The sequence below is a fragment of the Schistocerca cancellata genome, chromosome 1 (genome assembly GCF_023864275.1).
Source record: "Schistocerca cancellata isolate TAMUIC-IGC-003103 chromosome 1, iqSchCanc2.1, whole genome shotgun sequence".
NCBI lineage: Eukaryota > Metazoa > Arthropoda > Insecta > Orthoptera > Acrididae > Schistocerca > Schistocerca cancellata.
In genome coordinates this window covers 377,277,053-377,304,963 of record NC_064626.1, presented here as the reverse complement: position 1 = coordinate 377,304,963, position 27,911 = coordinate 377,277,053, and the positions used below count along the sequence as shown (strand labels likewise).

General features: G+C 43.5%; 1 protein-coding gene across 1 annotated transcript in view; it reads left to right on the top strand.

Moving 5' to 3' along the window:
* The window catches only part of LOC126177159 (juvenile hormone esterase-like), a 79,395-nt gene that overhangs the window by 38,256 nt on the left and 13,228 nt on the right, over nt 1–27,911 (top strand). The gene's annotated exons all lie outside the window — the stretch shown is intronic.

Sequence of the window (27,911 nt, the reverse complement as noted above, 5' to 3'; positions counted from 1 at the left end):
AAAGTTCGAAAACATAAAAAAATAATTTTTTTACATGTGAATTTCATCATTTTTTCACTTACTTATGGCTGCCTTTGTTGCTATAGGTACACTTTTCTTCAAAGTTAGAGACATTCTTCAATGAATTTTGCACAGCATACATACCATACTTACAGGTGTATGAAGCTCTAGAATCTATTTAATTTATGAAAAAGCGAATGAGCTGTTATATTTTAAACTTCATGTTTAGAAAAAACTTAAATTTTATAGTTAATTACCTCAATTTGTACCATAGTTTTTAATAGATGTGGAAAATTCTAGAGTTTCATACACCTTTAAGTACGGTTTGTATGCTGTGCAAAATTCATCGAAGAATCTCTTTTACTTATGAAGAAAAGTGTATCTATAGCAACAAATGCTGCCATTAGTAAGTGAAAAAAATGATGAAATTTCACATGTAAAGAAAATTACTTCGTTATGATTTCGAACTTCCACTGCTATGAGTGTGAATTCTGAATCCTTCCTGGTCATGCTGACAAAGTTTTATGAATTTATTTGTAAAAGTATAGACAGTGGAAGTTAAAATGTCCTGTGGTGCCTCTCCTGCTCCAAGTCGGCCCGTTTGACGTCCTACCCCCCTTAAGTAGGAGGGGTGTTTAAAGCTGAAATGTTACTATAGAGAACTTTATTACTTAATCAGCTATTACTATTTGAATACCTATTGTATGAGATGGAAGTTTCTCGCGACGACATCCTTGTACAAAACGTCCTTACTTAACCTGTCACGTTGGATCTGGGTTAAATTGCGAGCCTTCAACGAAATCGTCCATCTTCTCCGTCAGCAACAACGGACTGTTGCGTCTGGTCCTCTTTATTCGTTTACTGTTATTTCCATCCCTCACAAAGCAGTGCCCTGGCAGCGGAAAAAATCACTCTTCAGCCGAAGGTTTTACATATTTCATAACAGTTTTAAAATATATAAAATAATATAGTCAGGTGCGAGTAGGACTCGCGCTCTGAGGGCTACGTACAAATTTTCATGGTTGGAAGGGGGGGGGGGGGGGCAGGATGCTGCGATCACAGATGTACTTCAAATTTTGTACACCTTCAGTAGGCCATTAAAATAACATAGCGTGCATGTAGTAAAGTGCACTACTCTGGCAATTACGAGAAAATAAGAGAAGTTTTACGCGTCTATCATGTGGCTGTTGTATCTGTGAGTAGGTGCCGGAGCTTTAGAGTTTCATGGTGGCCAAGTAGCAGCTGTGTCGTTGATGTGTTATCACGGTGTTGGACCCTGGAGGGAGACATCCGTGTTCAAATCTCCCTCGTGCCCCAATTTTTTTCTCGCACGGTAGCTCAGCGTGTTAGGTCAGAGAACTGCCTGTTCTCTGTAATAGAAACGACCGAGTGAAGGGATCAATGACGAACTTCAGCGAGCGTCATGTGACGACCGCCACGATCAAATGCAACGAACATTAACAAACAAATGCAAAAAAAGAAAAAAAAGAAAGAAAAGAGTGGTTAGCGTTCGATCTACATAAGGCGAACGTGTATAAGGCGACGGTTCGATTACCGCTAAAACTTAATTTTTAATCAATATTAAACTGTTGGGTGAAAGAGAAATTTTTCAAAATGTTAACGAGGTATGTTTTCCCTCAGAAACTCTGAACATTCCCTGTCAATGCGGGAAACATGCATGCAGTAGATGCCGTTTCAGTTGATGTTTAGCACGTCTGCATGACAAATTTCATCCTGCAACGTGTGATGTCGAGAGCACATTTGATGAGTAATTGTACATTACTCTTGTGAGCTGCCACATTCTGACTTACTGTATTACTGAATAAAGTGATTTGCATGATTATTTATCGAGGTTTGTCTTGGACTTTCCAGACCTGTCCCTCGTCCTTGAAAATTTAAGTAAAAATAGTAAATACTCAAATAACAATGTGAAATTCACTACAACTTCATGAAAATGCACGTGAGGTTATTTCTCATTATGTTATCTCTCAAATGGTACATAAATTAAGTAACGTGACCAGTGATAAAAAATACAGATTAAAAAATTAGAAAAGTATGGATTAAAAAATGAATGTTAACGTGACTCAAACAGCCCCTTCGACCACTACTATCTCGCTCAGAGCGAACGCTTTTGACCACAATAACTTCTCATGGTCGGCGCCTTTACACATATAATGTACATCAGTTCCAGAATAGACGAGTAAAACTTCTGTTGCGACCTTCTCAGAGTTTCCAGAGTAGTGCACCTTACTACTAAGGTGTAAAAAGTTTGGAGTAAGTCCATGATCCCAACGTCGTGGTCTCTAGTTGTTAGTTGTGTATATCGGTAGTTCATCCATGCCGTTCATCCATCCCGGGAATCTGAAACCTAAACGGTTTTTGCCTCTTATTGATATCGATAGTGGCAAGACATCTATACCAGGAATTTCTAGTCTTTCAAGAACGTTTTAATTTTCAATTTTAAGTTCAAATTTTTTGTGTAATTTCGCTTTTGCTTCTGTAATACCTTAGAAAACGAGGTCTTATCAGACGGACAGTCAGTTGGATAAGAAATGAGAAACAAATATTTTTTCTCGTGTGATAGAAATACAGATTAACAATTTTCCTTTACTTGTAACGTGAAATCTTGCTCCTTGCCAAAATTTCATGACTCTAGGTGAGCGAGAAATACCCCATAGGTGATATGAGTGAATTAGCGAGTATCAAAATATGTGACTTCAAAGGCCTTGATTCGACTGACTTAGAAACGTCAATTGTAGGCCGCGATAATCGTAGAAGGATATAGTCCACAGGAGCTGCCTATTAATAGCTATAGTAATTTGGTTGTTATGTTCGTTTACAGTTCCTAGACGACTTGTGATTGCTCGGCGTAAGTCATCATCACTTCATGCACTTGTGTCTATATCTGAACTGGCAGAGCCAGCACTGTAGTAGGAAGGTACACAGTTCAGTGCATTTCAGTGAGTGTTCTCAGTATCGAGAGTTGGTTAGCATGCTCTAGTAAGGTTACAGCCACTGTCCCGGTTGAAATTATCCTCGCAGGTCCTATCTTCTATTTCTTCTTTAGTAACAGAATCCGAGTATGTACAAGAGTGAGACAAGGTTTTAACTTCATGAATCATTATTCTGTCTTTATTTATGAGATTGATCATCAAATACTTATTTCTCAAGTTATCGATATTTCTGTATTTCTTTGGCGCTCCGCACTGCGATCTGCAACAGTAGATCGCCACGTAGTTGTTCAACGTCTTCACGTTTTTGTTTCTTGGAGAGCGCTACCTTTATATCGCGAACGCCATAGCCAGTCTTTCAAAATGCGTACGTCAAATGATTGATCTAAGAAGCCAGGTGGTCCTTGTCACAAACAGTTGTTGCTCTTCATATTAATATAATTAAAACAGCTGTCTTCTCGACATGGCGGTGATAACGCTGTGCACTGTGATATACACTCCTGGAAATTGAAATAAGAACACCGTGAATTCATTGTCCCAGGAAGGGGAAACTTTATTGACACATTCCTGGGGTCAGATACATCACATGATCACACTGACAGAACCACAGGCACATAGACACAGACAACAGAGCATGCACAATGTCGGCACTAGTACAGTGTATATCCACCTTTCGCAGCAATGCAGGCTGCTATTCTCCCATGGAGACGATCGTAGAGATGCTGGATGTAGTCCTGTGGAACGGCTTGCCATGCCATTTCCACCTGGCGCCTCAGTTGGACCAGCGTTCGTGCTGGACGTGCAGACCGCGTGAGACGACGCTTCATCCAGTCCCAAACATGCTCAATGGGGGACAGATCCGGAGATCTTGCTGGCCAGGGTAGTTGACTTACACCTTCTAGAGCACGTTGGGTGGCACGGGATACATGCGGACGTGCATTGTCCTGTTGGAACAGCAAGTTCCCTTCCCGGTCTAGGAATGGTAGAACGATGGGTTCGATGACGGTTTGGATGTACCGTGCACTATTCAGTGTCCCCTCGACGATCACCAGTGGTGTACGGCCAGTGTAGGAGATCGCTCCCCACACCATGATGCCGGGTGTTGGCCCTGTGTGCCTCGGTCGTATGCAGTCCTGATTGTGGCGCTCACCTGCACGGCGCCAAACACGCATACGACCATCATTGGCACCAAGGCAGAAGCGACTCTCATCGCTGAAGACGACACGTCTCCATTCGTCCCTCCATTCACGCCTGTCGCGACACCACTGGAGGCGGGCTGCACGATGTTGGGGCGTGAGCGGAAGACGGCCTAACGGTGTGCGGGACCGTAGCCCAGCTTCATGGAGACGGTTGCGAATGGTCCTCGCCGATACCCCAGGAGCAACAGTGTCCCTAATTTGCTGGGAAGTGGCGGTGCGGTCCCCTACGGCACTGCGTAAGATCCTACGGTCTTGGGTTGCATCCGTGCGTCGCTGCGGTCCGGTCCCAGGTCGACGGGCACGTGCACCTTCCGCCGACCACTGGCGACAACATCGATGTACTGTGGAGACCTCACGCCCCACGTGTTGAGCAATTCGGCGGTACGTCCACCCGGCCTCCCGCATGCCCACTATACGCCCTCGCTCAAAGTCCGTCAACTGCACATACGGTTCACGTCCACGCTGTCGCGGCATGCTACCAGTGTTAAAGACTGCGATGGAGCTCCGTATGCCACGGCAAACTGGCTGACACTGACGGCGGCGGTGCACAAATGCTGCGCAGCTAGCGCCATTCGACGGCCAACACCGCGGTTCCTGGTGTGTCCGCTGTGCCGTGCGTGTGATCATTGCTTGTACAGCCCTCTCGCAATGTCCGGAGCAAGTATGGTGGGTCTGACACACCGGTGTCAATGTGTTCTTTTTTCCATTTCCAGGAGTGTAGATCAGTGCGCGTCGGCTTGCAATGCACAGAGTGGTCGTGCCATTCATCCGATTTTCATTGAACCAAAACATCTAAAATTTGCATTTTCCTTCTCTCTCTGTCTTCACATTGAACTGATTTTTCTTCCTGAGGCAACAGAGACATGGTGATTTTAACATACTACTGTTCCTCTGGTGTAGAGTTATTGTCCATGATTTTTGCAGGACGTTAGTGGCTGTAATAAATTAAAACTTATCACCAAGTTTACGATTTCCTCTAAAATAAATTCCTTGTATGTGAACGCGTCCGTCAACGCACAGAAACACGAGAGCAAGGAAAAAGTGTCTGTAAAAATTCAGAATAGCCCTGGCACCAGGCAGCCAACAGTGATTTCTCCAGAAAGAGCTAAATAAAGATTCTCTTTTGTATGATGCAAAAAATCTTCTGACATCAGTTATCAACCGTGTTTGTGTTGGTAGCAGTTTTCAAATAAGACACAGGAGGAACAGCTGCGTTTTATTTTTAGCTGGATTTCGAAGGATAACACGAGCATCCGTGATTGGTTTGGTCAGCCGCCAATCCACATGGACCGTCAGTTTTGGCGCCATTTAGGCGGAAGTTCTCCTGACTGCTGGAGCTTTGTAGGCTTAGAGAGTGCTACCAATTCGACAAAAAATCATTCCGATCGGATCATTACTTATGAGTCGCGATATCTCATTGACTAATTTATCGATGGTAGTCCGGGTGTCCCATCTGCACAAACCAACGAGATCACCTTTGCTGCACCTCAGGTAACGCCAAATGTTCTACGAAGGTTGTGTCATGACAGTACCACTCTCTCACCCTCTTGTTATTCTCTTATCTAACACTTTTTGTTACTTATGATTTTTATTACGCAGTTACCCGAGAAATATTCGCCATACTTTGTTTAGTTTTCAGATTCAATGATCTAAGCACTCTTTACGACTTATTTCAATAATGAAATTTCCTGGCAGATTAAAACTGTGTGCTGGACTGAGGTCGAACTCGGGACCTTTGCCTTTCGCGGCCAAGTGCTTCTGATAATATTATTAAGCCGGTACGAGTTATTTGTATTTGCTTTTGAAGATAGCAGTGCAGTATATCGGTTTTATTAGAGTCTAAATATGATCATCATTGAGTAGTGCTGTAAACTGCTCTCCTCTTCTGTAAATCTATGAGTGGCTTTAATCGTGTCAGTTGTGATTCAGCAGAAAATCTAGGTTTAACTACATCATGCTGCTGCTTGGTATCACGCTTAGAGTAGTAAGATATCAGGCAGTTTCCCACTTTTAGCAGAACATACTCGAAAGCGGGAGAGACAATAGCGGCTATTCCGGTTGCCCATAGCTCACTGTCTCTTTACATCATGGGTTGTTAAATTCACTTGCAACTGGTAACTGATAACGGATAATGAAAATAAAGAGAACGAATTGTAGAGACCAGACTAAATCTGTGCAGCCCCATCTGCAACAGAGTAACATATTGCAATGGAATTGCCTTCAAGTGTACCTAAACGTATAGCCTGCCCTTGTCAATTGCGAAAGTGTTCTGTTGTACACACGAAACAAATAGCGTCCCGGGTCCATTCAGTGAAAACTGTTAATAAGTTTATGAGGTCAGTCAATGGCTAGGTAGTTCTCACTGGGATGTCTGTATGCCTCACGCACAGACTGAGGTGGAGTTCCACATGCGTCGACAATTAGACAAACATATTTAACAGTGAAACTTCCTGGCAGATTAAAACTGTGCGCCGGACCGAGACTCGAACTCTGGACTTTTGCCTTTCGCGGGCAGGTGCTGTACCACCTGAGCTACCCAAGCACGACTCACAACCCGTCGTCGCAGTTTCAGTTCTGCCAGTACCTCGTCTCCTACTTTCCAAACTTCACAGAACCTCTTCTGCGAACCTCTGCAGACTATCGCATATTTCTCTGGACTTACTATCCTTGAAATAAATTAAAAATAACTCCAATACCACCGCCGCGACAAAATTTCTGGAAAATTTCCCTTTTTGTAAGCTAAATGTCTGAATCGGAAATTCTCTCTCTAATATTGCCAACAGTGATCTCCACTGTCCAACAACTAGCTCGCCTTGTATTTATCGGAAAGGAAATGGTCTGTAATGGATCGAATCTCGACTCTACCCCTCTGCAAAAACAGAAAAAAGAACTGACCCTGCACTGAATCTTGTGAGATACACTGCAACATACATTAAAGAGCCGAAACATTATGACCGCCTGCTTGACAGCTTGGTGGTCTACCTTTGGAACGTAAAACGAAAGCTATTCTGCGTGGCGTGGAGTTATCAAGTCTTTGGTAGGTTTCCAGTGGTATGTGGTACCAGGCGTCTAACTACAGGTTCCCCAATTCCCGTAAATTACGAGCCGGTTGTTTGTAAGACCATAGCTGGCGGTCGACATCGTCCCAGATGTGTTCTATCGGGTTCAGATCACGTCAATTTCATGGCTAAGCTCACTATTACACTCCTGGCCTTGTGACACTGACTGTTATCTTGCTGGAAGACGCCATCGCCGTTGGATAAGTCAACAGAGATGAAAGGATGTACGTGGTCCTGAATAATGATCACATATTCCGCAGCTGTGAGGTCCCTTCGATTACTACCATCCATGGGGCGATATATGTTTCTAGCAGCCGTTCACCTGTATGACGCTGTATCCTGATATGACCATCGACATGCACTAAAATGAAACATGTTTAATCCAACAGACGACACGTTTCTATTAACACGTGGTCTAATTTCGATGACTCTGTGCCCTCTGCAGCCGTAATTGCCGACGTCATCGGTTCAACATTGGCACACTTAGGGGTCGTCTGCTGCGAGGCCCCATGTTCAGTAATGTGCGTTGAACGGTGTGCTCCAAGATGCTTGTGTCTGCACATGCTATGTTGTCAAATGTACCAAATATCATTGCCTGTCCCTATTTGCGGAGCCGACAAACATTCAATCTACGCCTTCTATGATGACGCCCTCACGTCCAACAACTTGTCGCCCACTCGTGGTTCCATCGTCCTTCAACCACTTTTCACAGATACTCACGACGGTAGCACACGAGCAGCCGGCCAGATTTGCCGTCGAGATTCTCGCTCCCACGCGATTAATCGTACCCTTCTACGCTTCGTTAAAGTCGTTTAAGTCAGTCGATTTCTCTACTTGCGGCCCGTATCGTCAGTAGAATGATTCCACAGTCGTCTCTGCTGCGCTTATATGAGACTTGGAACTTTGAAGCACGTATCTATTTTGTACGAGCTGTAAATAAGTAGTTGTCACTATTAACGTTCCAAGTCTCGTATGTTTACCGCGTCAGTTGCCCTCAGCGCCACCAAGCGACATTTACTCTGACGGTGGGCAGCGACCGTAATGTGGTGACTTATGTTATTATGGTTCGGTAGTTTTGGTACACTACGTAAATGTCGTAGTAAATGGTGCGATTACCAGTAACATTGGTAGCACAGGTAGGGAAGAAGCATAAATGAATGTGTAAGAGAGAAACTGGGAGCCGACGACTCCTATTTACTATTTTGATTGTTTGGTTGTTTTCCTTGCACATAATTACAGCCGCACACCATTCAGTGTTAGTCCGCTGTGTATTTTATATCCTTTCAAAATATAAATTGCAATATCTAATAAAAATTAACTGATCACGTAACTACTGCACGTTAAGGTAACCAAACAATTACTTTTGATGCAAGTTCAGTTTATCTGCACAAATATAAGAAATATATAATTATTGTCATTTATAGAACGCTTTCCATCATGATCAAAGGCAAAACTTTTCTGTTATTGTTGATAGATGCGAAAAGCGCTTAAGAATAACAGAAACATATTTTATATAAGTTTGCGAAGTATTGAAGAGATGTCTGATATGTTGTTCTGTTGCAACTTTTTTTTATTTTATCTTTTTTTTTATTAAATTGTGTTTTCTGGAGCTATATGATCAACCTGTATTTTTCTTTATTTTTAGTACGACACCCCTCTGTCCCACGTTAAAGATCACCAAATTTTCGAATAAATCCTGAATTAAACCCTGATAGTTTCAATTTTGCTATAAATGCTGTTAATTTTTCAGTAACACACAGCAGAACAACTCTGTAGAACAAAAATGTTATGTAGGTTACGCAGGCCTTTGTGTATCCTTACTCAAACACTTTACTGCTTCTAGTTTCTAGGAGAATCTCGTAAGATACGATTCGCATACGCTAACAAAGAGATCGAAAAGGTGTAACGCCCGATAGCTATGCAACAAGCCTATCGTATGGGAAACGCGGGTACGAGCGTAACTGACCAAAGTTCCTAGGAAAGCTACCGTAGTCTACGCTTACTTAGGGTAGTCTTCGGCCCACGCTAATTTTACAACTTTAGTTGTGGCTAATCAGCATATATTCATCGAAATCTACTTTTTTTCGCTAACCTTCTGTTTTCTGCACAAACGTCCAATAAGAACAACAGAAGAGATTTTAAAGGAGTTTAGTCTACTGTAGTTTTTGTAGCTTCAGGTAAATGGAATAATGAATATTTGAAGATGACATGCATGGTGCAGAGAGGATGGTTCAGTTTTTAAGAACGATGCTTGTGTTGGCAACACCTTAGCGAATGATTCACACACAAAGATTATGGACGCTTTCAATTATTTTAGTGTACCCTGCACGATTTATAAATATGTGAGCGCGAAATAATTTGACTACGTAGTACTAAACTTGTATGTGATCCCAAGTGCATTCTATAAAAAATTTGTAGATGTTAATTAGATCTTACTGTTGTTAACAGAATTATCTTCTTTGGCTGACCGCCCCCTGATCATTTACTTAGCATCACTGATAAATGAGTCGGATGTTTCAGATTTGGTTGCAGATGACAACCTCATGACGTTCTACAGTGGGTGTATTTGGAACGGGAATCATTTAGACTCAGGAGAACAAAATTAATAGCTACTCGATTAAATAATCAGTGACACCGACACTAAAGCCACCGAAGTAGTGCCAAATAGAGAGCAAGAAGATAGATAGCTAAGTCAGTAGAATACTTACCCACGAAAGGAAAAAGTTTCGTGTTTTAATCTTCCAGGGAGACTCAGATCAGCACACCTTTCTCTGCAGATTGTAAATTCATTCTCGAAATTATATTTCGAATGTTCGGGATTTAATTTCTTGAATTTCTTTTATTAAAATATTGTTTTTAATCGTCAAACAGTATCTTCTAGAGAAGATCTTGAATATTTTGTTTGACGAGAGAAGAATGACAGAACTCGAGGAGCCCGTAAAGCTCTTTTCATTCTTGTAGAGACCTCAGCAGTGTCTCACGGTCGCTCGAAATCCTTTAAGTACCAGAAACGCGGTTAAGTGCTCCGAGTGATTCCGTCCTCAACTTGCTGCTTCAGAAGCACTTAGTGAAAACGAGTTTTACTTGAGCCCACGGCTGTTGTTGAATCACAAGGAAGCACGGAAGAACGTAAATCTCGTTTTAAGTGTTGGTATTGTACGCTAATCTCGCCATGGTTAAAGTGAGCTGGAACGCTAGGCTCTTTGGCACATTGATTCTTCTAAGTCTGCATATATTGGTACAAAAAGACACGCTTGAAGCACTTTAAAGTTCTCGTGTGAGTTGCCAGAAATTGGCGATGAAGTATATAAGTAGGAGAAAAACTGAGATTACCAGATAACTTTTCCGAAAACAGTCAGCTGATATGAACATTTTATTTATTCTGCACGTTCTGACAGAATGTAATTGTAAAATAGCCAACTATTGGCTTTGATGGAGAGCAGTATTAACGTCATGGAACTAGAACGTTTCAGCCATTAGCACCGCGATAATGCCACACGGCGATGGTTAAATAAGCAAAATAGATCGATTAATTTAGTTGTACAAGTAGATGCTGTCACCAGTTACCCAGTACTGCAGTTATGCAAAAAGTTGGGTTATCGTGCTGCTAGATTGCGTGTAGTTCGTATGAAACAAGCTACCGGCATTACGGTGCGGTCTGGGTCAATGAATATGCGAAAGCCTGTAACAACACGGTTAGTACTAAGAGCAAGTCTAAACTGCACCTTGAAATGCATATCTGCTGCACAACCATTAGGACTACATGACGAAATTGGGTACCGAAAAGACGCAATCTGACGGTGACCAGAAGACAGTGGCCAAATTTGTTCCCTAGCAACGGAGGAGATAGAATTCACAAAAAAATTAAATGACTATGTATGGAAAACTGTCAGATTATACCCACCAAGAAGTGTGTAAAAGCGTTATTCAATTGCAAAAGCATACATCTAATGAAATACAGGTAGCAAACCCGTCATCCGTCTACGGCGCTTTCGTGTCTCATACCTTACTTTAAATACGCATTATTTTAAATGAGACTATTTACAAATAAGAAGTTCACTATCAAAAAGTCTAATGATATTGGAGGTTCGAAAAAAGCACCAGTTTCTGGTTATAAGGATGACTGCAGGCACAGAGATTAATTGGAAACTCAAGCCTGATGTAAAAACGTTACATAGGTAAAGGCGCATGTTACGTAAATTATGTAAATATTAGTACCTAAGGGAATGTTATTACGTAGACAGACAGATAGATGATGCAGAAAAACACTATAATGTCAGAGTAGGGTAGGTGAAGTAGCAATGAACGAAGTTTGTGAGGTAACTATAGCTTTGTAGTCTGGAGATACTTCTACACTCCTGGAAATTGAAATAAGAACACCGTGAATTCATTGTCCCAGGAAGGGGAAACTTTATTGACACATTCCTGGGGTCAGATACATCACATGATCACACTGACAGAACCACAGGCACATAGACACAGGCAACAGAGCTTGCACAATGTCGGCACTAGTACAGTGTATATCCACCTTTCGCAGCAATGCAGGCTGCTATTCTCCCATGGAGACGATCGTAGAGATGCTGGATGTAGTCCTGTGGAACGGCTTGCCATGCCATTTCCACCTGGCGCCTCAGTTGGACCAGCGTTCGTGCTGGACGTGCAGACCGCGTGAGACGACGCTTCATCCAGTCCCAAACATGCTCAATGGAGGACAGATCCGGAGATCTTGCTGGCCAGGGTAGTTGACTTACACCTTCTAGCGCACGTTGGGTGGCACGGGATACATGCGGACGTGCATTGTCCTGTTGGAACAGCAAGTTCCCTTGCCGGTCTAGGAATGGTAGAACGATGGGTTCGATGACGGTTTGGATGTACCGTGCACTATTCAGTGTCCCCTCGACGATCACCAGTGGTGTACGGCCAGTGTAGGAGATCGCTCCCCACACCATGATGCCGGGTGTTGGCCCTGTGTGCCTCGGTCGTATGCGGTCCTGATTGTGGCGCTCACCTGCACGGCGCCAAACACGCATACGACCATCATTGGCACCAAGGCAGAAGCGACTCTCATCGCTGAAGACGACACGTCTCCATTCGTCCCTCCATTCACGCCTGTCGCGACACCACTGGAGGCGGGCTGCACGATGTTGGGGCGTGAGCGGAAGACGGCCTAACGGTGTGCGGGACCGTAGCCCAGCTTCATGGAGACGGTTGCGAATGGTCCTCGCCGATACCCCAGGAGCAACAGTGTCCCTGATTTGCTGGGAAGTGGCGGTGCGGTCCCCTACGGCACTGCGTAGGATCCTACGGTCTTGGCGTGCATCCGTGCGTCGCTGCGGTCCGGTCCCAGGTCGACGGGCACGTGCACCTTCCGCCGACCACTGGCGACAACATCGATGTACTGTGGAGACCTCACGCCCCACGTGTTGAGCAATTCGGCGGTACGTCCACCCGGCCTTCCGCATGCCCACTATACGCCCTCGCTCAAAGTCCGTCAACTGCACATACGGTTCACGTCCACGCTGTGCGGCATGCTACCAGTGTTAAAGACTGCGATGGAGCTCCGTATGCCACGGCAAACTGGCTGACACTGACGGCGGCGGTGCACAAATGCTGCGCAGCTAGCGCCATTCGACGGCCAACACCGCGGTTCCTGGTGTGTCCGCTGTGCCGTGCGTGTGATCATTGCTTGTACAGCCCTCTCGCAGTGTCCGGAGCAAGTATGGTGGGTCTGACACACCGGTGTCAATGTGTTCTTTTTTCCATTTCCAGGAGTGTATATAACGTAGCTAACCAGAGACGAGCTCGCAGAAGCGTGCGTTTGTGATGTAGCTGCCTCCAACTAACACCTGTTACGTTAAAAAGTAAATTAGCTCAAGGTAATTGTTTAAGCTGGACAGTCAAAGCTAGGTTAACTTTATATTCCTTTTTATGTTTATTTATTCTGTGCCTTTTACTGAGTAAAGCGTGACTACAGAGGCAACTACGCTAGAAGTAACTACATTAGTTTGTGATAATAGTAAGCAGTATTACGGCAACAGCACTACAGTAAGATAGGTGTCCTGTATTGCTGTAAGTTGCAGTGTTTTTCACAATGGAATCCAAACGCCACGTGTTTAAGTATTTGCTGATGAACTAAGAGCAGGATGAACTTAAGGAAACAGAAATTAAATTTCCAAAAGTATTATTTTCTTAAATCGATACGAAGTTGAAATCCCCGAAGGCACAACCTCTCGAAAATCGATGGCAAGTTTACAATGACTGCCGCGGCTTCAAAAATGCTTGGCACCAGCTCTTCACCGTTCCGCGCACTCATGTTTGGCTGGCCGCCGTTTTGTGACCGTGGCTTCACCGTGACCTATGACTGTTTATCTAGCAAATTTTGATCGATTGATCGATTCACAGCTCACTATCCTAATCATATGTATTATTTCTCTGTTCAACATTCTTTTTTCACAACACATACTAATCGCACATGGAAGAATGAGGCACCGCTAGAGATAATTTTTATCCGACTTCTGACATTACGTACCGATGTTGCGTTTAGACGTACCGCTTGTGAAAACATTTAACATAAAGGGGAAGTTAACAATCATTGGCAAAAGAGACTCATGGATGCCCAGCTTCATTTTTCATATTTTCCGAAGATGACTTATTAATCGCAAATAAGAGACTCCCTTTCAGTATTATCTTGTTACAAAAACCATTTTGTTTGTTTTAAAGTGCTTAATTAACTGGATAATTTGTATCCAGCATTGTCATAGATAATAACCATGATCATTGCGATGTTCCGTTATCTCTGCTCGTCGTACAAATTGACTTTTCTAAATGAATCTACTTTCCGAAACGACGAATATGTTTGTCGTCGTCGTCTTGAATTGTGATTTACCTATTGCTACTACGGCCTAAAGAGTAACGCGCTTAATGTAACTGAAAATATTTATCGAGTTAAAGTTGCAGGTTATGTGCCCCTGCTGACAGTGACTGATCTCTGTCCGACGTACCAGCTGGGACAAACATTCCGAAAGCAAAACACATTTTTGGACAGATGGAAATTTATATGTAAAGATGTACGGGGTGTTCAAAAGTCTCTCCGCAGTGCCGTATGATTGTTAGCCGCGCGTGCCGTACGCCGCAGTGAATATGCCGAAATGAAACTCAATGAAATACAAGTTATTAATTTATTGAATATTCATTTTTACTTACAAATTTTCACGTAAAATGTTGAAAGTGTCTCCCCTGTTGTTGAATACACCATTCAATTCGTCTAATCATGTTTCCAAACACAAGCTGTAGCATTTCTTCTGTAACAGAAGCGATGAAAGTGGATATTGCTCTATTCAATACATCGATGGATTTTGGATGGTGTTTTCGCTGCACCCCAGAAGAAAAAGTCAGGTGGTGTTAGGTCAGGCGATCGTGGAGGCCAGAGTCCTCATGAAATTATGCCATCACCAAAAACATCAATAAGCAGTGACATTGAAATGCGAGGTGTATGCGCGGTTACACCATCTTGTTGAAAATAGCCGGCTAACAATCATACGGCACTGCAGAGAGACTTTTTGAACACCCCGTATTATAAATCCACGATTATTATTTCCCGTCGTTCAGTTCATTTTAAAAAAAATGTTTTCTCTTCATTCCCACAACTAATCTCATCGCAAAGACTACATTTATTCCAAATATTGTCATCATTTAAAACAACAAAAGTGCGAAAGTTTCGCATGGGTTACCTGTTCTGGATTAATCTTAATTTTTTTCTCAAGAAAGTAATATGTGACGGTTCTCGAATGTTCTGATGGTGAAAATTATAGTAAAACGATAGGAGAAATTGAATGGAAGAGTAAAAAAAAAAAGGAAGATGGAGAGAAAACACACTACGAAACACTGAGTTATTCGAGACAAAAGAGTCACCTAGCTATTTCCTTATTATCAAATGTATAAGCCTACACCATTTACCTTTCTTTGAAACTTACGAACCTTTCTGTGTGAAAAGAAGTCTCCGTGTGTTTTCTTTTATAATATTACATTGTTTCAGCGAAAGATAGATACAAATTAGGGTGTAAACTATCGTGTTAATTTTTTCCTTTCGAAGCGCAGTATACTGGGGGCGCCAGTCGTGTATTTCTGACAGCGTGCTGGATCGGTCGTGCTGGAACGCCTATAATCTACACTACTGGTTATTAAAATTGCTACACCAAGAAGAATTGCAGATGATAATCGGGTATTCATTGGAGAAATATATATTATACTAGAACTGACACGTGATTACATTTTCACGCAATTTGGGTGCATAGATCCTGAGAAATTAGTACCCAAAACAACCACCTCTGGCCGTAATAACGGCCTTGATACGCCTGGGCATTGAGTCAATTAGAGCTTGGATGGCGTGTACAGGTACAGCTGCCCACGCAGCTTCAACAGTTCATCAAAAGTAGTGACTGACGTATTGTGACGAGCCAGTTGCTCGTCCACCATTGACCAGATGTTTTCAGTTGATGAGAGATCTGGAGAATGTGCTGGCCAGGGCAGCAGTCGAACATTTTCTGTATACAGAAAGGCCCATACAGGACGTGCAACATGCGATCGTGCATTATCCTGCTGAAAAGTAGGGTTTCGAATGAAGGGTAGAGCCACGGTTCGTAACACATCTGCACTGTAACGTCCACTGTTCAAAGTGCCGTCAATGCGAACAAGAGGTGACAGAGACGTGTAACCAATGGCACCGGATACCATCACGCGAGGTGATACGCCAGTAAGGCGATGACGAATGCACGCTTCCAATGTGCCTCCACCGCGATGTCGCCAAACACGGATGCGACTATCATGATGCTGTAAACAGAACCCGGATTCATCCGAAAAAATGACGTTTTGCCATTCGTGCACCCAGGTTCGTCGTTGAGTACACCATAGCAGGCGCTCCTGTCTGTGATGCAGGGTCAAGGGTAACCGCAGCCATGGTCTCCGAGCTTATATTCCATGCTGCTGCAAACGTCGTCGAACTGTTCGTGCAGATGGTTGTTGTCTTGCAAACGTCCACATGTGTTGACTCAGGGATCGAGACGTGGATGCCACATCGGTTACAGCCATGCGGATAAGATGCCTGTCATCTCGACTGCTATGATACGAGGCCGTTGGGACCCAGCACGGCGTTCCGTATTACCCTCCTGAACCCACCGATTCCATACTCTGCTAACAGTCATTGGTTCTCGACCGACACGAGCACCAATTTCGCGATACGATAAACCGCAATCACTATAGGCTACAATCCGACCTTTATAAAAGTCGGAAACGTGATGGTACGCATTTCTCCTCCTTACACGAGGCATCACAAGAACGTTTCACGAGGCAACGCCAGTCAACTGCTGTTTGTGTATGAGAAATCGGTTGGAAACTTTCCTCGTGTCAGCACGTTGTAGGTGTCGTCACCGGCGCCAAGCTTGTGTGAATGCTCTGAAAAGCTACTCATTTGCATTTCACAGCATCGTCTTCCTATCGGTTAAATTTTGCGTTTGTAGTACGTCATCTTCGTGGTGTAGTAATTTTAATGGCCAGTAGTGTAACTAAGTAATGTTAATGATGGGATTCATCTGTAGCCGTTGTCAAGGGTGTGAGCAGAGTAAAAAGTGGCCAAAGAACGGAAAACAGCACGTGTGTGAGCGGCACACGTGCTGCAGGCAGCGGAGGAGGAGGGGCGGGCGTGTGGTGCTGGAGCACCTCGCGCTTGACCCGCATGCCAGCGCGCCGGTAGCTGCCGCCCGCATCGCACGCCGCTGATGAATGGCCGCCGCGCGCCGTGACGTCAGCAACACGCGACCAGCAGTGCACGTGCCGGCTGTGGACACCCACAGGAATTTACTTACTTGACACAGAAAGTTACTTCCTCTGCCTCTAAGTGAGCAATCCCCAAAATCTCCGGGAACGAAAATGAATGTGGAGTATGGCGTCAGATTAACCATACGACAGGTACACAGAGGACACAAAAGGATTGCGATACCGTCTAATCTCGTGTCGGACCTCCATTTTCCCGGCGTAGTGCAGTATCTCCTGGTAGCCGAAAATGACTATTTACAGTCAATGACAGCTTCAGTTGGACCACAGAAAACAGACCATTCCATGTAAATACAGCACACCCCATTACGCAAATGGTTCAAATGGCTCTGAGCACAATGGGACTTAACTTCTAAGGTCATCAGTCCCCTAGAACTTAGAACTACTTATACCTAACTAACCTAAGGACAGCCGGCCGGAGTGGCCGTGCGGTTCTAGGCGCTACAGTCTGGAACCGCGTGACCGCTACGGTCGCAGGTTCGAATCCTGCCTCGGGCATGGATGTGTGTGATGTCCTTAGGTTAGTTAGGTTTAAGTAGTTCTAAGTTGTAGGGGACTGATGACCACAGCAGTTAAGTCCCATAGTGCTCAGAGCCATTTGAACCATTTAACCTAAGGACATCACAGACATCCATGCCCGAGGCAGGATTCGAACCAGCGACCGTAGCGGTCGCGCGTTTCCAGACTGTAGCGCCTAGAACCGCTCGGTCACCTCGGCCGGTGCCATTATGCAGCCAACACCAACTTGCACAGTGCCTTATTGGTATTTTCCACATATCCACCATGCGTAGCAATAATATGGCGTAGTCTCTGAATGAAATTACCCGAAACCTTTGACAACGTGTCTGGCGGAATGGCTTCACATGCAGATGAGATGTACTGCTTCAGCTGTTCAATTGTTTCTGGATTCTGGCGGTACACCTGGTCTTTCAAGTGTCCCCACAGAAAGAAGTCACAGGGGTTCATGTCTGGCGAATAGGGAGGCCAATCCACGCCGCCTCCTGTATGTTTCTTATAGCCCAAAGCAATCACACGATCATCGAAATATTCATTCAGGAAATTAAAGACGTCGGCCGTGCGATGTGGCCGGGCACCATCTTGCATAAACCACGAGGTGTTCGCAGTGTCGTCTAAGGCAGTTTGTACCGCCACAAATTCACGAAGAATGTCAGCGTGATGCAACTTCGTCTTGTTGCAACAACACTGTGTTCTAGGCGGTGGAATTCCAACACCAGAAAAATCCTCTGTTCTGAGGAATAAACCATGTTGTCTACAGCACACTTGCATGTTGTGAACAGCACACGCTTACAGCAGAAAGACGATGTACAGAATGGCGCACCCACAGACTGCGTTGTCTTCTATATCTTTCATATCACTTGCAGCGCCATCTGTTGTTGATAATTGTAACTACTGTAATTTCGAAAGTTTGTCTGCCTGAAAATGTACTGTTGTCCCAAGCATATTGCAACAAACGGTGTATTTCTATCGCTGCTCGTTTAGTTTTTATTGCCGTTTCAAATATACCGGTCATTTTTGAAACACCCTGTAGCAACTGTAATTGCAACCACACTTGAAAAGTTCGAGAAGACGTACTGTACGGTAATGGGCGAAGGACGACTAAATTTGTGTGAAAAAGCTGCCTCCATGGGCATGTCAGAAGAAGTGGAACAATTTACAGGTAGACGTCTTTGTTAACATGGGTTATTGTGCAACCAGTTGTGTAACGAGTCACTGCTTGATAAGCGTGTTAGTCGCCCACCATAGTTACGTTTAGCTTTTGAACAGCTAACTGCTACTAACCACGGTTAGCATTTCTCCCTTGTACAACTACATCTGATTCTTATGCGACTCCCATACCCTTACGCTCTGATTAATTCCACCTTCAGCGTGCCGAATTTTCATTGGCTGCTTTCATCAATGGCTTCTTTAGACATTTACATTCTTTATTCTCATTGGTGATTGAGAATATCATAAGCGTTATTACACGTTAATTCTATCTTAGTAAATCAGATTTAATGCAGTTACCATCGTCTGAACACAAGTTATTAAAATGTGGGGAATGCGTCGATCAGTAAACGATCTCCATGTTCAACCTTTGTTCAAGGGATGACTCACGAGAGGTGATTCAAGCCCATCAATATCGCTCCAGAGCGAGGGAAATATGTTATGTTATGAATCTGCAAAGCAATGTCTATGTCGTCTAAGCGTTACAGGTCGTGAATTTTAGTAAAATAAAAAAAGGTATCATGTTCGTTAGCTTATCAGTGAGTTAGCTTTCACGCTTCAACATGTTTATCAGCGGAAGGTGTCATTTTCAGTGGATAATAATTGTAATTCTTTTCGACTCAACAGCGTAGAGCTAGTGTTTCTATTGGAAGCCACTGCGGCGACATGCGTGCCCCTAAACTACCCCAGTGATCTTACCGAGGAAAGAGGATCTACAGTTTAATCAGGAATACGGCCAGTCAGACTGAAATATTCCGTGGTCCGACCGATTCGATACCGCGACCTTTCCGTTTCAACGCACGCAGTTCGCCACTAGAGCACCAACCCCGACATTTACAGCAGACTACACTGCAAGCTGCGGGCAGAAGCCGGATTACAACGGAAGTATTTCTACCGTATTAGTGTATGACTGTGTTTCGACTTACAATTGTGTCCTAGAGCTATGACAAGTGTACGCATGAAACTGCACTACATATCAGAAAAAGTGAACTAGCCGTAAAGGGAGGAGGAAACGAAATGAAATTTCACAGGTTGAGAGTGTATGTGATGTCATTTCATTGTAATTTAGATAGAACATGGCGCCGTCAGCTCACTTATCACGATGACATTGTTCCACTTCTGGCCTTGATTAATGCACTGATTCGGTTGGGAAAGGTGTCGTACAGTCGTTGCATCCTCTCCTAAACCACGTTGGCCCATTACTATTGTAACTGGTCCTCGATATCCTGGATGCTGGCAATGGAAGGAGTTGATGTCCGAGATGGCCCCACACGTTTTCTATCGGAGATAGATCTGTATATATTGCTGGCCGCGGGGAGAACCTCAACATCACGCATACAGTTCACAGAGACACAGACAATGTGTGGATGAGCGTTGTCCTGCTGAAAAATGGCAACACGATATTGCCTCATCAAAGGTAACGCGTACGGACGCAGGATGTCTGTGACATATCGTTGTGGTGTCAGAGTTGCCTCAATCACTACCATCCATGATCTGAAGTCATACCCGACGGCTTCTCTCACCATGACGCCGGGAGTAACACCATCGTGTCAAAAACGTAGCAAGGATGCGATCTATGAATACATCGCTGTCATATTCGTCGACGATGGTCGTTGTTGTGGTACAGAACCGCGATTCATTGCTGTATACAATGCAATGATTTTCATCAGCCGTCCATGCTTCCCGGTCACGGCACACCTACAAACGTAGCCGTTTTTCAGTCTTAACTGCAGCCCTCGCGTGGGGTGGTAATTCCCTAGTCTGTCTGCTGCTAGTCTCTGGTCAATGATGCACAGACTCTTGCAGAGGGTCCATTACATGTTCTCGGATGGCAAGCGCAGATCTAAAAGGGTTGCGATGTGCCAGGTGCACAATACGGTCATCGTCCCTTGCAGTGGTCAGACGTGGTTGACCTGACCTTGGTGAGTACGTCTGCCCTCACGTCACATGCAGTCCAATAATGGATCAGAGTCAGATCCGAATGCTCTAGAAATCTGAATACTGCACGATTCCACATGCCGGACAAATGGAGGCCACAAAATAAGGCTCCTTTCAAACCGTTAAGTGCTGATAACGCTGTCTCATACGTGTACGCAGCATCTCCATATCCTTCACAGCGATATTCAGCATCTGGTGCTGCTCACGCCCCTTATACACGCTAATTGGCCTGGTAACAAAACGAAACACGAACAACATTAACGCAGTCTGGTGGCAGTTCTTGCTGGCCTACAGAACTGAAACTGTAACCATTTACATATCAGCCGATTGTGTGTACATCTACGAAATAACGTTGATATCTCACCGTATCTTCTGAATGTTTCACTTATTTTGTCAGGAAGACCGTAGCCACCGCGCTTCTGATATGTAATGGTCCATTTTCCAGATGAATCGGACGTATGCTATAGACACACCGCGTTAATAACATTTTCTTGATGCCTACAGAAATACGGAAACTACTTCATGGTGGTCTCCTTCTTGACCTTCTCCCACTTTTTGTTAATTCCTCACTCTGTCCCTTATACCATCTCCCCTTCTTAGTTTGTTTTGTTTAAACACGCTCAATATAATGAAACCGAAATGTATAATCCTTTCATTTATTTTTAGATTTCAACCAAGAATAGTTTTACCTCTGGATCTCTTTGGACACCTGTAGCGACAAGAAGTCAACAAAATTCCAATTCCAATCTCCGAAACAACATGCCGTGGTAAACTTGAAGCTATTATGAAAATGGAATGAGCAATTCCTTAAAGAGATGAAAATAAGTGTTTAAAAGGTATACAAAATGTGTGTGTGAAATCTTATGAGACTTAACTGCTAAGGTCATCAGTCCCTAAGCTTACACACTACTTAACCTAAATTATTCTAAGGACAAACACACACACCCATTCCCGAGGGAGGACTCGAACCTCCACCGGGACTAGCCGCACAGTAAAAGGTATACATATCAATAATTTTTTGTGTGATGTAATTCAATATAGAGTATGTACAAACAAAGAAGGTATATCAAAATATACTCTTTACAAATGGTTCAAATGGCTCTGAGCACTATGGGACTTAACATCTGTGGTCATTAGTCCCCTAGAACTTAGAACTACTTAAACCTAACTAACCTAAGGACATCACACACATCCATGCCCGAGGCAGGATTCGAACCTGCGACCGTAGCAGTCACGCGGTTCCGGACTGAGCGCCTAGAACCGCTAGACCACCGCGGCCGGCATACTCTTTACACTTCAGTTCCAGTGAGTCAGCTGGTATAGTGGAAGTATATCCATATACTAGTCGACATCGAAAAACAAGGTCTCTCTGCATCGGGGAAAGATAGTTCTTATTTAACTCTTACTCAATAGAGTGCAATCAGAATATCCTTATGATTTATTTTCATATCCCCTTCCCATTTCAGTGCTGTCCAACACTTTTACTGTTCCACCCCCTCCTCCTCTCCTTCTTCTTCTTTTCTTCTTCTTTCACCCTGGCTGTTACCCTTTTGTTTGGAGTGTCCTTAGTTTTTACTCCCTTTACAAAACTGTGTTGCCACAGAAACGCCTGCCAGGACACGTCTCCTCTACCCCCTCGTTGCCGTAGCCTACTTTCACCGCTGCGTTAAAGTTCTTGGATGTTTCTCTAACTGCTTCCACGGATTAAAACATATCCACGTCACTGATGCTGCATAGATGGCCAGTCGCTTTTGGCTTTTATGGAAGCACAACGACTTGAATGTGGGAAATTTCTCGTTCACTGCCTCTTAGTCGATCCTTTTTAGTGAAATACGAACAAACTGAAGGGCCTTAAACAATTCCGCAGCGATTTAGGCCAATTAAAAATGTATGTATTGATTACAGACCGTTATAACTGTTTAATGCTTAGTGATATATTGATAAGAACTACGGAGAATATAAAGGAATGTTCAAATTTTTATATATTCTATAGTTGTTCTGATTGACTCCTCTTGGCCACATGGACAATATTTGAGCCATAATCCGTTTCAAAACATACACTGATATGGGATGTCTCCTGATATTGTGTCAGATCTTCTTTTGCCTGACGTAGTGAAGTAACTCGACGTGTTACGGTCTCAACAAGTCGTTGGAAGTCCTTTGCAGAAATATGGAGCTATGCTGCCTCCATAGCCGTCCACAACTGCGGAAGTGTTGCCGGTGTAGGATTTTGTGCACAAACTGGCCTTCCGATTAAATTTTAGAGGCGACGTGTAGGCAAAATCATTTGCTCGAATAATGCAGGACGTTCTTCAAACCAATCGCAAACAATTGTGGCCCGGTGGACATCGCGCATTGACATCCACAAACCTTCCATTGTCGTTCGGGAACATGAAGTCCATAAATGGCTGCAGATGATCAATGATGTGTCAGTTGGACCAGAGGACCAAGTTCATTCCGTGTAAACACAGCCCACACAATTATAGAGCCATCACTCGGTTGCGCAACGCCTTGTTGATAACTTGGGTCCATGTCTTCGTGGGGTCTGCGTGGCACTCGAATCCTACAATCAGCTCTTACCAACTGACATCGGAACTCTACTGACCAGGCCAATGTTTTCCAGTATAGTGAGTACGTAGTTACAATCCCAGGAGAGACGCTGCAGGCGATGTCGTGGTGTTAGCAAAGGCACTCGCATCGGTCGTCTGCTGCCTTAACAAAGTTTGGCCGCACTGTCCCAACGGTTACGTTCGTCGTGCTTCCCACACTGATTTATGCTGTTGTTTCACACAGTGTTGCTTGTCTGTTAGCACTGACAATTCTACATGTACGCCGGTGCTCTCTGTCATTATGTGAAGGCCTTCGACCACTGCGTTGTCCATGGTTGGAGGTAATGCCTGAAATTTGCTATTCTCGGCACAATCTTGACACTGTGGATCTATGAATGCTGATTTCCGAAATGGAATGTCCCATACACCTAACTCCAACTACCATTCCGTGTTCAGAGTCTGTTAATTCCCGTCGAGCGGCCATAATCACAACAGAAACATTTTCATATCAATCACCTGAGTACAAATGTCAATTTCCCTAATCCAACGCCCTTTTATACCTTGTGTATGCAATACTACCGCTATCTGTGCATATCGCTTTTCCATGAGTTCTGTGACATTAGTGAACTTTCTGAAACGTATGTGGAGTCACAGACGTAAGTGCATTTTGAGTTGTGGAATTACTCTGGAGGCACATACAAAACGTCTTACATATAAATTCGCAAAAAGAAATCCAACGGTGTCAGACCTTCAGATCTAGGAGACCAAGAGCAGAGAACAGCATTTTACGCCCAGTACGACCGATGCCACTGTTTGGAAGATAGCGATTTAAAAATTTGCGGACCTCCCTCTTTCCGAAAGATTTCATGGAATCTGTATCAGGTTGTGACATCAGCCATTGCTCAAGCACGTCCAGGTAAATGTTTGTTCAAACGCTTCGATCAATAAAGGAAAAGCAATGTTCAAATTTTGTGCTGACAGCGCCCGTAGACCATTTATGTTCAGTGAGTCACGCTGATAATTAGTTTTAGGATTTTATGTAACACATATTCCAATTTCATACAGGTTAACCTTGCTATTTATGTTTCCAGCATTGCCGTAGCATAGTTCATACGTTTGACGGAGTCTTCCTGTTTCATTTAATGTAAATTTTGAATTGAGTGCGGTATCATGCTCGCCTTCGTTTTGAGAACAACCAAACCGATTTTCGTCGGCCTTTAAAGCTCCCTACTGCTTTCGTACATCGATTTCCGTGGACTACTTCAGACGATAGGAGAATTATTTAGACGTCTTGTGCTGATACTCGTGGCGGCCGGTGTGTTTTTTTTTTCTTCTGAACAAACATCCTTTTTCTTCAAACTACCGATGACGGCTGCGGCATTTGTAGGTGCTTGACTATATCACTGACAAAATTCTCTCTGCACTGTGATGGCAGAATAAGAATTGTTTGATGCTAACACGCAGCATAGCTTCTGTACGGTAGCCAACACTTTCAAGTTTGCCACGGATCTTTTCATTTATTGCATAACGACGTCGGTTTCCAATTCATTGGGCTTGCGCAACAATCGAAATTTCAAACTTTATTTTTATATTCATTGCAATTCTTATCAGTTTATCTCTGTGCATTAAGTTCAGGGTTATTCAAAAAAAGGAGCAGATTTAAATAACTTAATTCTCAGAAGCCACAAAAGATGAAAACATAGCTGCGATGGTCCTAGAGAACATAGAAGTTCATTTCAAACCAGCAGTGGCCCAGTTGCCTGTTTGATTAGTGTCCTGCAATTAGGAAAACAGACTCCGTTGTTGATGGGCAAAATTAATTTCGCTCATAATTCCATGAAGAGCCGCCTCATCATATGAACATTTATGAGTCAGCGTATCCGTACAACTTACGAAAAGCAGCCGTTGGAATCCACAATACGAGAAAGCAATGAACTTAAAATCCGTCAACAAGGACTTGGCGAGTACTTAAAAATCATCTCCATCAAAAACCGTACAAACTGCGTTCGATCCAGACGACTACGCCAACAAATAAGATTCTTGCACTTCAGCCCTAGAGTACATGGAGGACGGTAATCTTTCTGACGATTAATTTTTCCGATTAATTCACCTTTCACGTTTCTGGCACAGGTCGCTGCCATAAAGCCATATTTTTGCAGGGTGAAAATGCTACTGTACTTATTCAACACGAAAAGTGACTCACTGAAAGTTAACTTCTTCCACGCCATTTTTTATTGAAAATACTGCCACAGGAATCTACTATCCAGACATGCTAGAAAACTGGCTGTTTTCCCAATCCAAGGTGATACTTGTAACTTCATTTTCATGAAATATGGCGTTCTGGATCTCTTCTCCAACCGCGTCCGATGTTAACTGGGAAACATCATGCCAAGAAATAAGATTCGATGAGGAGTTGAATTTTATCGTCGATGGCCTCTCAGGCGATCAGACCCAACCCTGCAATTTTTTATATCTGGGGGTATGTAAAAGACGTTCAGTTTCTCCCATCTATACCTGCTACTCTGATTCGCGTGTGGCAACAAATGAGATATCTTGCACGCTTGGTGCTCCACAGCGAGTACTTATTCGATAAAGGATGATTTGTTGTACGCCATGACGTGCGCTTCAAAGGGATTTGTTTATCAGACAAGTATTCGACCATGCAGTTCATAATAAGTAGCATCTGATACAGGGAGTAAACAAGAAATGTATGCAACTTATGACGATAACACAATAACGCCTTACGTACACTAAAGTAGAAACGTAAGATTACTTCAATACTTTGCACGTCTGCATCAAACGAGGTGTTTGTCAAGTGTTTTTACGGTGATCAAAAGTTATGTTGGCCTAGAAAACATTGAAATCCTGTGATTATTTAAAATATAAATGTAGATCGACGTAATTTTTAACCATCATAGAGATTTTACATTTGACACATACGTTGTTTAATGTAGACGTGTACAACGTGTAAGGAATGTTATATTTCTGCTACAGTGTATATAAAGTGTTCTTGTATTGTATACATGGTGTGACGGGTGTAAGTGCAGATAAGTGTGAATGCAGTGACGCAAAACGGTCAGTCTATAGGGGTAAGCGTAGCATACATAGTGGTGCAGGTACAGGGTGTCAATTATTGAACTATATGAAATAAAATCGTCATAACGTCTGAACGGTTCGCGTCTGGACGTTCAAACAGCACGATTGGCCACGGGGCATGATGAGAATTAGTATGCGAATGATATGGTTTGGTTTATCGACGAAGCCCACTTTTATTTGGATGGATTCGTCAATAAGCAAAATTGGCGCATTTGGTGGACTGAGAATCCGCATTTCGCGATCGAGAAGTCTCTTCAGCTTCAACGGGTGACTGTGTGATGTGCAATGTCCAGTCACGGAATAATCGGTGCGATATTCCTAGATGGCACTGGTTTTGGAAGATGATTTCATCCCCATTATGCAAAGTGAGCATGATTTCGAGAAGATATGGTTCATGCAAGACGGAGCTCGACCCCATCAAAGCAGGAGAGTGTTTAATGTCCTGGAGGAGCACTCTGGGGACCGCATTCTGCCTTTGGGGACGCAGAGGCCACTGGCATAGGCTTCGATTGGCCGCCATGTTCTCCAGATCTGATCACCAGCGATTCCTTTTTGTGGGGCTACATTAAAGGTGTACAACAATAATCCCAAAGCCATTGCTGAGCTGAAAACAGCTATTCAGGAGGTCACCAATAGTTTCGATGTTCCGACACTTCGGCGAGTCATGCAGAATTTCGTTATTCGTCTGTGCCACATCATCGCCACTGACGACAGGCATATCGAATATGTCATAACCTAAATCCGAATATCTGTAGTGACGTTTACATGTTGGATAAAGAGTGTGAACGCCGTAGTTTGTAACTAATTTACGTATTTTTCATGTAGTTGAATAAGCATCACCCTGTATTACAGTGAAGAAAACATTAGGTAGCAAATTATGTGACGTGTTTGTGGTAAGACTGTTGGACGGACAGAAAAGACAGCCCACACACTGCTGTGTGTACATATTTAAGACACCACCTATAAAAATATCTGCAGTTATCCCCGTTACACCCTGTATGCATAGGTATTTATAGATAAGTATACATATATTTCTTACTTATCCTCTGTGTCAGATGTCACTGATAATGGGCTGTATACCCGAGTACTGGTCTGCCAATAAATACTTCTGAAGTGCAAGTGAAGTTGCACAACCATATATAGTTTCTGAACTGAGCTACCATTTTGATGTCTGCCGTGCTACACATCGTGCTCACATGGAATGCACAATCGCTTCAACCTTTAAATCATAATCTCTTTCTGTCCAGGAACGTTGGAATTATGCTTCTATCCATTGTATTTCGTGAAAAATAAGTTTTTGCATTCTTCTTCCTATTGTTGAATAACCCTCTAGGTGTAGGAGTTTATAATCGCTGAGTTACTTTTAAGATTCTACAGAGATTTTGCGAAAGAACTTGCTCTCCTTCCAGTAGCAGTTAATCGTAGGTCGCCTGAGCAACGAAGCGTACCTAGCGACTAGAAAAAAATGAAGCTCATTCTCGTTTCCAAGAATTTTGGTAGGACAGATGCACATAGTTATAGGTCTATGTCGTTGACGTCAGTCTGTTGTAGAATTATGGAAATATT